This window comes from Bufo bufo, chromosome 4, assembly GCF_905171765.1.
Source record: "Bufo bufo chromosome 4, aBufBuf1.1, whole genome shotgun sequence".
NCBI lineage: Eukaryota > Metazoa > Chordata > Amphibia > Anura > Bufonidae > Bufo > Bufo bufo.
Genome location: NC_053392.1, coordinates 40,261,318 through 40,269,841, shown reverse-complemented (window position 1 = coordinate 40,269,841; position 8,524 = coordinate 40,261,318).

Sequence of the window (8,524 nt, the reverse complement as noted above, 5' to 3'; positions counted from 1 at the left end):
GACACAGACTGTGTCTTCCATGCGCCTTTCTTTTTTACCAGAACAGCTTGATGTTGTTATTATGTATCGTAGACGCCAACAAAAACAATCTAGGTCTTCCATTGAGCCCATCCACCTCACATGGGAAACTTGTCACTAGTGTTGAGCGAACTTGCGTTTTAAGTTCGGCGTCTAAAGTTTGAGTTCGGGTTATCGAAGAATCACGCTATGGATTCCGCTACCACGGACCATAATGGAATATACAATCCATTACGCGATTCTTCGATAACCCGAACCCGAACTTAAAACACAAGCTCAATCAACGCTACTTGTCACATAATACATGAAGTGTAGAGTTTTGAGAATCTACTTGTTCAGTTTCCCAATGTCTCAAGGGAGGTGAGCTCTGAACATCTTTGAGGGTCTCCTTAGTTTTTTTATCCAGTTGTTTAAGTTGTCATCACCTTACGATGTTCATCCCCGGAAGCATTAAAATTCCACTGACGTTCCATCCATTGCTACAATGTTTAAATGTTTTCGCAAATAATGGCGCTTCAGTGATTCCTGTGATGTCCCCTCGTTTGGACGCTCAGATTTTTGTTTTTAGTCTGAGTTTTTGGCCAGGAGCCGCACTTCGAAATCGTTATTCTGTTGGTGTTCAGCTGCACAGGGACCTGGAATCAGATCAAAAAGAGAGACGGCCAAAAAAAAGGGTCCTAAATGTACGTTCCTCTCATCGACTGATAAAAGACGCCAGACGGTTTTGTTTACCTTGTGATAGAATAATGATTATGAGAAATCACAGGAGAAAATTTAACGAGAGGTTGAAGAACAAGAATAATATCTGGAATTATCAAGAGAAAACATAAAAAACAGATTATAGTGTGAGAGTGAAGGAAAGGAAACTTAAAACATATTGTTTCTTTAACATTTAGGTATCAATGGTCCAGAATTATTAGCAGATGTTCTTGAGACAGATTACAGGAGTCTGCCACCTAATTCTCCAAAAATTGTCTTACTTCTATATTTGGGTAGACTCTAGACCACCAGGACTACTTCACAATATACAATCTAAGATAATTGTTTATATATAAAGAGCTGGTACATAACATTCACTCTAATACTATATCATTGCATTATATGAGAAATTGTGGAATTCCAAGGATTCACAGCTAATAGTTGGACAGCGCTATTGGACTAGTGGGATTAGACAATCCAAAACTGAACGGTTGGAATCCTGTAGATGTATATTTTTTTTAGGTTTTCTTCAAAATTCCTCAGTGTGAAGGAATACAAATTTCATGATGGGTAGCATTGCACAGTCTCATACGCTGACTCATGTGGACCAGTAGGGACAAAAATGATCATTAAAAACACCTTCTTGACCACCGCAGTAAATGTACGGTAGAAGTCAGGTATTTATAGTCAGGTATTTAAAGATGGCACCCACTTACAAACTCAGCAGGCACCATAGCTGCAGGGTTTTTTCTGGTTTAAATAGCAAGGACCCAGGATAATGTCTGCGATTGGCAATAACACAATCAATTGTGACCACGGCATCTGATGTGGCCTTCCCCGGAAGTGCTGCTCTTCTGGGGCCTGAACAGCTTCACCATGCGGAGATCGGGGAAGTCGTTCTCTCTCTAAAGAGTTCCAGACTAAAAATTGTGGCTGCGTCTACAAAACTATGCTTATTTTTCCTGATGTTGAAACGAAAACCCAATAAAAAGATTGAAATATAAAGAGTTCCAGACTAATAGACCGGTAGTTCGTATTGAGCCCTGCAGGAATATAATGAATTTCTCATACACTACTGTATTCAATCACAGTAGTGTATGGGAGAATAGATCTAAACATTGCATATTAAAGGCTCCTAAGAAGATTTAAAGGGGTTTTCCAAGATTTTAATATGAGCTATCCTCAGGATAGGTGATGAGTATCTGATTGGTGGGGACCCGACACCAGGGATCCGCGCCTATCAGCTGTTTGACAAGGCAGCTGTGCACGCAGTAGCTCCGTAGCCTTCTTCAGCTTTCCCTAGGCCAGTGACATGTGTCACGTGGCCTAGGCGCAGCTCAGCCCCGTAGAAGTAAATGGGGCTGAGTTGCGATACCAATCACAACCACTGTACGATGTACGGCGCTGTGCTTGGTGAGCTGCGAGAAGATTGCAGCGCTCACAGGAGCACTGGTACTTTCTCAAACAGATGATCAGTGGGGGTCTCGGGGGTCAGACCCCCACCGATCAGATAATGATGACCTCTCCTGAGTTGTAAACTCTTGGAAAACCTTTTTAATATAGGTGTAAAAAAAAAGATTTAAAAATTTTTAAAAAATACATAAAAATTCAAATCACCTTACTTTCCAAAAATAAACGACCGAACTATTAAAATATAAATGTATTTATCCCGTACGGTCAATGCCATAATGGGAGAAAAAAAAAATTGGCCTATTTGGCTTTTTTTTTGTCGCTTCACCTTCAATTTTTATAAAAAGATCATGCACACCCCAAAATATTAATTAAATGCATTAGTAAAATATTAATAAACATTAATAAAAACTACAGATCGCCCTGCAAAAAATGAGCCCCCATACAGCTTCATGGACAAATTTCTTGGTGTCAGAATACGGCAATGCAAAGAAAGAAAAAGAAAGAAAAATACATTTTTCCAAAGTTTTAATTTTGTTCACAGTATTAAAACACAAGAAAAACAATATAAATGTGGTATCGTTGTAATCGTACGGACCCGGATAATGAAGGTAACAGGTTGTAACAGAGGCTGCTGTGCGCCGCTGTTCCCCTGCTTATCGCCTCGTTCCCGGGCGCCATGTTCAGCGGTGATCTGCTGCCAGTGTTTCCTTTCAGCCCTGGTGACAGCATGCTTGCTGCTTGTTTCCTGCAGCATTTCCTTAACCCCTTAAGGACGCAGGGCGTATCGGGTACGCCCTATTTCCCGAGTCCTTAAGGACTCAGGGCGTACCAGTACGTCCTAACTTGAAATCGGCATTCCGGCGCCCCAGGGGTTAATCGGAACGGGATTTCGGCTGAAATCATTCAGCCGGCATCCCGTAACAATGCAGGGGGGGGTCATTTGACCCCCCCGCATCGACGATCGCAGAAAACCGCAGGTCAATTCAGACCTGCGGTTTTCTGCGTTTCCGGTCCATTCGGGTGTCCTGTGACCCGATGAACCGGAAAAAGACTGCGATCGGTGGCGTAATTATACACCACCTATCGCAGTCCGAGGATTTGAAGAGGCGGTGCTGGCCCTGGTGCTGAACGCCGCTGTCCAGGGTGCTGATTGGTGCAGGGGAGAGAGGCGCGAGATTCAAACTTCCTGCGCTCCTCTCTCCCCTCCTCTTCCTGTCCAGCACCCTGACCGTGCAGCACCGTCCAGAACGAGCTCCTGTGTCCCCCTAATCGGCATCCATCACCCTCCTGCACCCATCGCCACCCAGGTAGGTTAGGGTCAGTGAGGGAGAGGCACCGTTAGGCAGGGAAAGAAGGGAAAAGTTAGTTAGGAAAAAAAAAAAACACTTTTATTTCCAAACTTTCTTTGATCCATCCATCAGACCCCAGATCCCCCCCTGCCACTTGCCCCCCCCACCAGACCCCCCCCCCCCCCACCAGACCCCCACCCCACCCCCCTTCCCCACCACCAGCCCCCACCATATGGGTCTAGTCCAAAAACCCAGTGTCAGGCAATACTGGAGTGGGGACGTCCTATACCAGACCCCACTGTACAGTATGGTCATGACACGCCCCCGGTTTGAGGCCATCCGGAAATGTCTGCATTATTCCGATAATGCAGCATGTCCACCCCGAGGTGATCCTGCCTATGACCGGCTGTATAAGATACGGCCGGTCATCGATCACTTTGGGGCCACATTTCAGCAGGCCTACGTACCTGGAAGGGAGGTCGTGGTTGATGAGTCTCTCGTTGCGTTCAAGGGGAGACTCAGTTTCCGCCAATATATTCCCACAAAGCGGGCGAGGTATGGCGTGAAGCTATACAAAATTTGTGAGAGTACCTCAGGGTACACTTACAAATTTCGTGTGTACGAGGGGCAAGATTCCCGGATTCAACCCCCAGAATGTCCCCCCACTCTGGGTGTTACCGGGAAACTCGTGTGGGACCTTATGTACCCACTGCTGGATAAGGGTTACCACTTGTACGTGGACAACATTTATACCAGCATTCCCTTGTTCAGGTCCCTTGCCGCCAGATCCACGTTCGCTTGTGGGACCGTGCGGAAAAATCAACGCGGCCTCCCTGCCTACCCCCTCCAGGTACCTATCCCCAGGGGTGAGACCCGTGCACTTACCAGTGGAAACCTGTTGCTGGTCAGGTATAAGGACAAGAGGGATGTCCTTATGCTGTCCCCAATCCACGGTAACGGCATCACCCCTGTCCCTGTGCGAGGTACCGCGGCAACGGTCCTCAAGCCCGATTGTATCGTCGACTACAATCGGTATATGGGAGGAGTTGATCTCTCTGATCAAGTCCTCACACCATATAACGCCATGCGCAAAACCCGGGCATGGTACAAAAAAGTTGCGGTCTACTTGGTGCAGGTTGCCATGTACAACTCTTTTGTACTATCCCGAAGCGCTGGCAGCACAGGGACATTCCTCCAATTCTATGAGGCAGTCCTCAAGGACCTGATCTTTTCGGACCGGGAAAGAGCAGGCCGGAGTACCTCGGGAACTGGAGGCGCCCGGATCGTCCCTGGCCAACACTTTCCAGGTGTGGTCCCCCATACTGGAAAGAAGGGACGAACCCAAAAAAAAGTGCAGAGTGTGTCGCAGGAGGGGGATACGGAAGGACACCACCACTCAGTTCGACACTTGCCCCGATCATCCGGGCCTCTGCGTTATCGATTGCTTCAGGGAGTATCACACTTCCATGGAGTACTAAATTTTTATAATCCCCAACAGTCCACTAGAGAACATAAAAAACTATGGCTCTCAGACTTTGGAGACACGGAAACATTTTTTTTCCCCCCAAAAAATATTAGTTTTAGTGCAGGCATCCTCAAACTGCGGCCCTCCAGATGTTGTAAAACTATAACTCCCAGCATGCCCAGACAACCTACAGCCATCAGCAGGGCATGGTGGGAATTGTAGTTTTACAACATCTGGAGGGCCGCAGTTTTTAGGATGCCTGCTTAGTGTCTCCAAAGTCTGAGAGCCATACATATTGGGCATCGTCGCGTGCGTAAAAGTCGTCGCTATAAAAATAACTTTTGCCCAAATGCCTCGGATGAACGGTGTTAAAAATATAAAATAAAAACTGTGCCAAAACAACCATTTTTGGGCAAAATTTCCATTTGAATCCTTTTTGCCGGTAATAAAGCAAGGGTTAACCGCCAAACAAAACTCAATATTTATGGCCCTGATTCTGTAGTTTGCAGAAACACCCCATATGTGGTCGTAAATGGCTATATAGCCGCACGGCAGGGCATAGAACGAAGGGAACTCCATATGGTTTCTAGAAGGCAGATTTTGATGGACAGTTTTTTTTTTGACACCATGTCCCATTAGAAGCCCCCCCTGATGTAGCCTAGACTAGAAACTCCAAAAAAGTGACCCCATCTAAGAAACTACACCCCTCAAGGTATTCAAAAGTTACTTTACAAACTATGTTAACCCTTTAGGTGTTCCACAAAACTAAATAGCTAATGTAGAAACAATTTTAGAATTTTTTTTTTGTTACATTGCCTCAAAAAAGAGTAATATAGAGCAACCAAAAATCATATTTACCCCTAAAATAGTCCCAAAACAACAACCACCTTATCCCGTAGTTTCCTAGATGGGGTCACTTTTGTGGAGTTTCTACTCTAGGGGTGCATCAGGGGGCTTGAAAGGGTACATGGTGTAAATAATCCAGTCCAGCAAAATCTGCCTTCCAAAAACCATATGACGTTCCCCTTCTTCTATGTCCTGCCGTTTAGCCAAATAGTAGTTTACGACCACATATGGGGTGTTTCTGCAAACTACAGAATTGGGGCAACCCATTTTGAGTTTTGTTTGGCAGTTAACCCTTGTTTTACTCCTGGAAAAAATTGATTATATTGGAAAATTTTCCAAAAAATAGAAATTTCAAAATTGTTTCTCCATCTGCCATCAACTCTTGTGGAACACCTAAAGGGTTAACAAAGTTTGTAAACCCAGTTTTGAATACCTTGAGGGGTGTACTTTCTTAGATGGAGTCACTTTTTTGAAATTTCTATTCTAGGGGTGCAACAGGGGGCTTCAAATGGGACATGGTATAAACAAAACCAGTCCTGCAAAATCTGCCTTCCAAAACCCATATGGTGTTCCCCTCCTTCTATGTGCTCCCGTTCGGCCAAACAGTAGTTTACGACCACATATTGGGTGTTTCTGCAAACTACAGAATCGGGGCAACCTATTTTGAGTTTTGTTTGGCAGTTAACCCTTGTTTTACTACTGGAAAAAATTTATTATATTGGAAAATTTTCCAAAAAATAGAAATTTCAAAATTGTTTCTCCATCTGCCATTAACTCTTGTGGAAGACCTAAAGGGTTAATAAAGTTTTAAAAAACAGTTTTGAATACCTTGAGGGGTGTAGTTTCTAGAATGGGGTCATTTTTGTGAGGTTTCTATTATCTAAGCCTCACAATATGACTTCCAACCTGAACTGGTCCATAAAAAGTGGGATTTTGAAGATTTCTGAAAATTTCAAAATTTGCTTCTAAACTTCTAAGCCTTGTAACATCCCCAAAAAATAAAATATCATTCCCAAAATGCTACAAACATGAAGTAGACATATGGGGAATGTAAAGTCATCACAATTTTTGGGGGTATTACTATGTATTACAGAGGTAGAGAAACTGAAACTTTGAAATTTGCTAATTTTTCAAAATTTTCGGTAAAATTTCGGTAACTTTTTTGACCCAATTTTAGCAGTGTCATGAAGTACAATATGTGACGAAAAAACAATCTCAGAACGGCCTGGGTAAGTCAAAGCGTTTTAAAGTTATGAGCACTTAAAGTGACACTGGTCAGATTTGCAAAAAATGGCCAAGTCCTTAAGGTGAAATAGGGCTGAGTCCTTAAGGGGTTAAAGGGGTTGTCCCGAGTTTTGAAAAAAAATAATAATATAGCACTGTAAATCTGATGGGCAGCAATATATAAATGAGCTAAGCAAGTTTTAGGTTAAAAAAAATATTTTTCCTAATTTCCCTGGTTCTCTTCTGGCACATGCAATAACAACAATCTCTGCCCCTCCCCCTGCTCTGCAAAGGGAGTGAATACAAGTGCTGCCCAGAGTGACATGTCTGACTGCTGGGATACTCAGCAGCATGTTGTATGTGTAGAACTACAAGTCCCAGCTGTATAATGACACTGCTGATACACACAGTATCTTCCCTCTACCTGTTCTGCAATGCTCTGCAGAACTCCTCTGTCAGCTCCTGTGCCCAGCATTTGTCTCCTCACTGCCTGCAGCTACTCAGTAAAGCCTTCAGCCCTGAGTTTGTGATGCTGAAGGGGTTAAGAATCCAGGAAGAGAGCAATAAGCAGCAGAAGTCAGCAGAGCAGGGGGGCGTGGCCAGCACAGTGACGTCTCGTGTACAGACACATATCTGCTCTCTCAGGCTTGTGCACAAATCATTATCAGAGCAGGGAGAGAAGCTGACATCAGAGATCATGTGACCCTCAGTGAAATCTGAGAAAGGAGCAACTACAGATGCAGTAAGTGCATGGTAAAGCTGTTACATTTGATTAGTTAGAAACATATAAAGAACAAAAAAATAACTCAGACAACCCCTTTAAGGGCCGGTGCGCATCACTTCCTGTGTTTTATGGGTTGTATCATGAGACCTCGCCAACCGATCCTAGTCCTCCGGCTAGTGGCTCAGCCCCCTTTCCAGATGCCTCAGTGTCAAGGTCCTTGTGTCCTGCTAAGGTTCCTGATATCTGCTTGTGTTCCTGTGTTCCTGACTCGTACTTGTGTTCCTGGATTCTGCTACCCGTTTGATCCCTGCCTGCTTGCCTCGACTCTCCTGTTGCTGACCCGGATTGCCTGACCTGTACCTGTGCCGCCTGCCCTGACCTATTGCCTGTCTGACTTCGCCTCTGCCTCATCCTTTGTTCCTGCACTGTTGCTTTTGGTAACGACTCAGCCTGCTGACAACGCCTGTACCTCTGGTACCTTGAGTACCTCAATGGCTGCATTTGGAACACCCGCCCTGAAAAGAGCGACCCCCAGCCTCTGGAACCTCGGACCTATATAATCCACCCTAACCCAAACGTGTTTCGCCAGTCATCCGGCTCATCAGGGAGCAGCGTTGTGGGTAAGTTCAATACTGAGCGGCAGTGGCCCCATTAGGGGTCAGTATTTTCAAGTACAACTTGTCCTGCAAAAGACAACCCCTAATATGGCTACGTGAATGGAAAAGAAAAAAGTTATGGCTCTGGGAAGACAGAGAGTGAAAAATGAAAACGCAAAAAGCAGAAAATCGCCTGGGGCTGATAAAGTTAAGATTGGTCAACGCGTTTTCCACATAACCAAGGTACTGT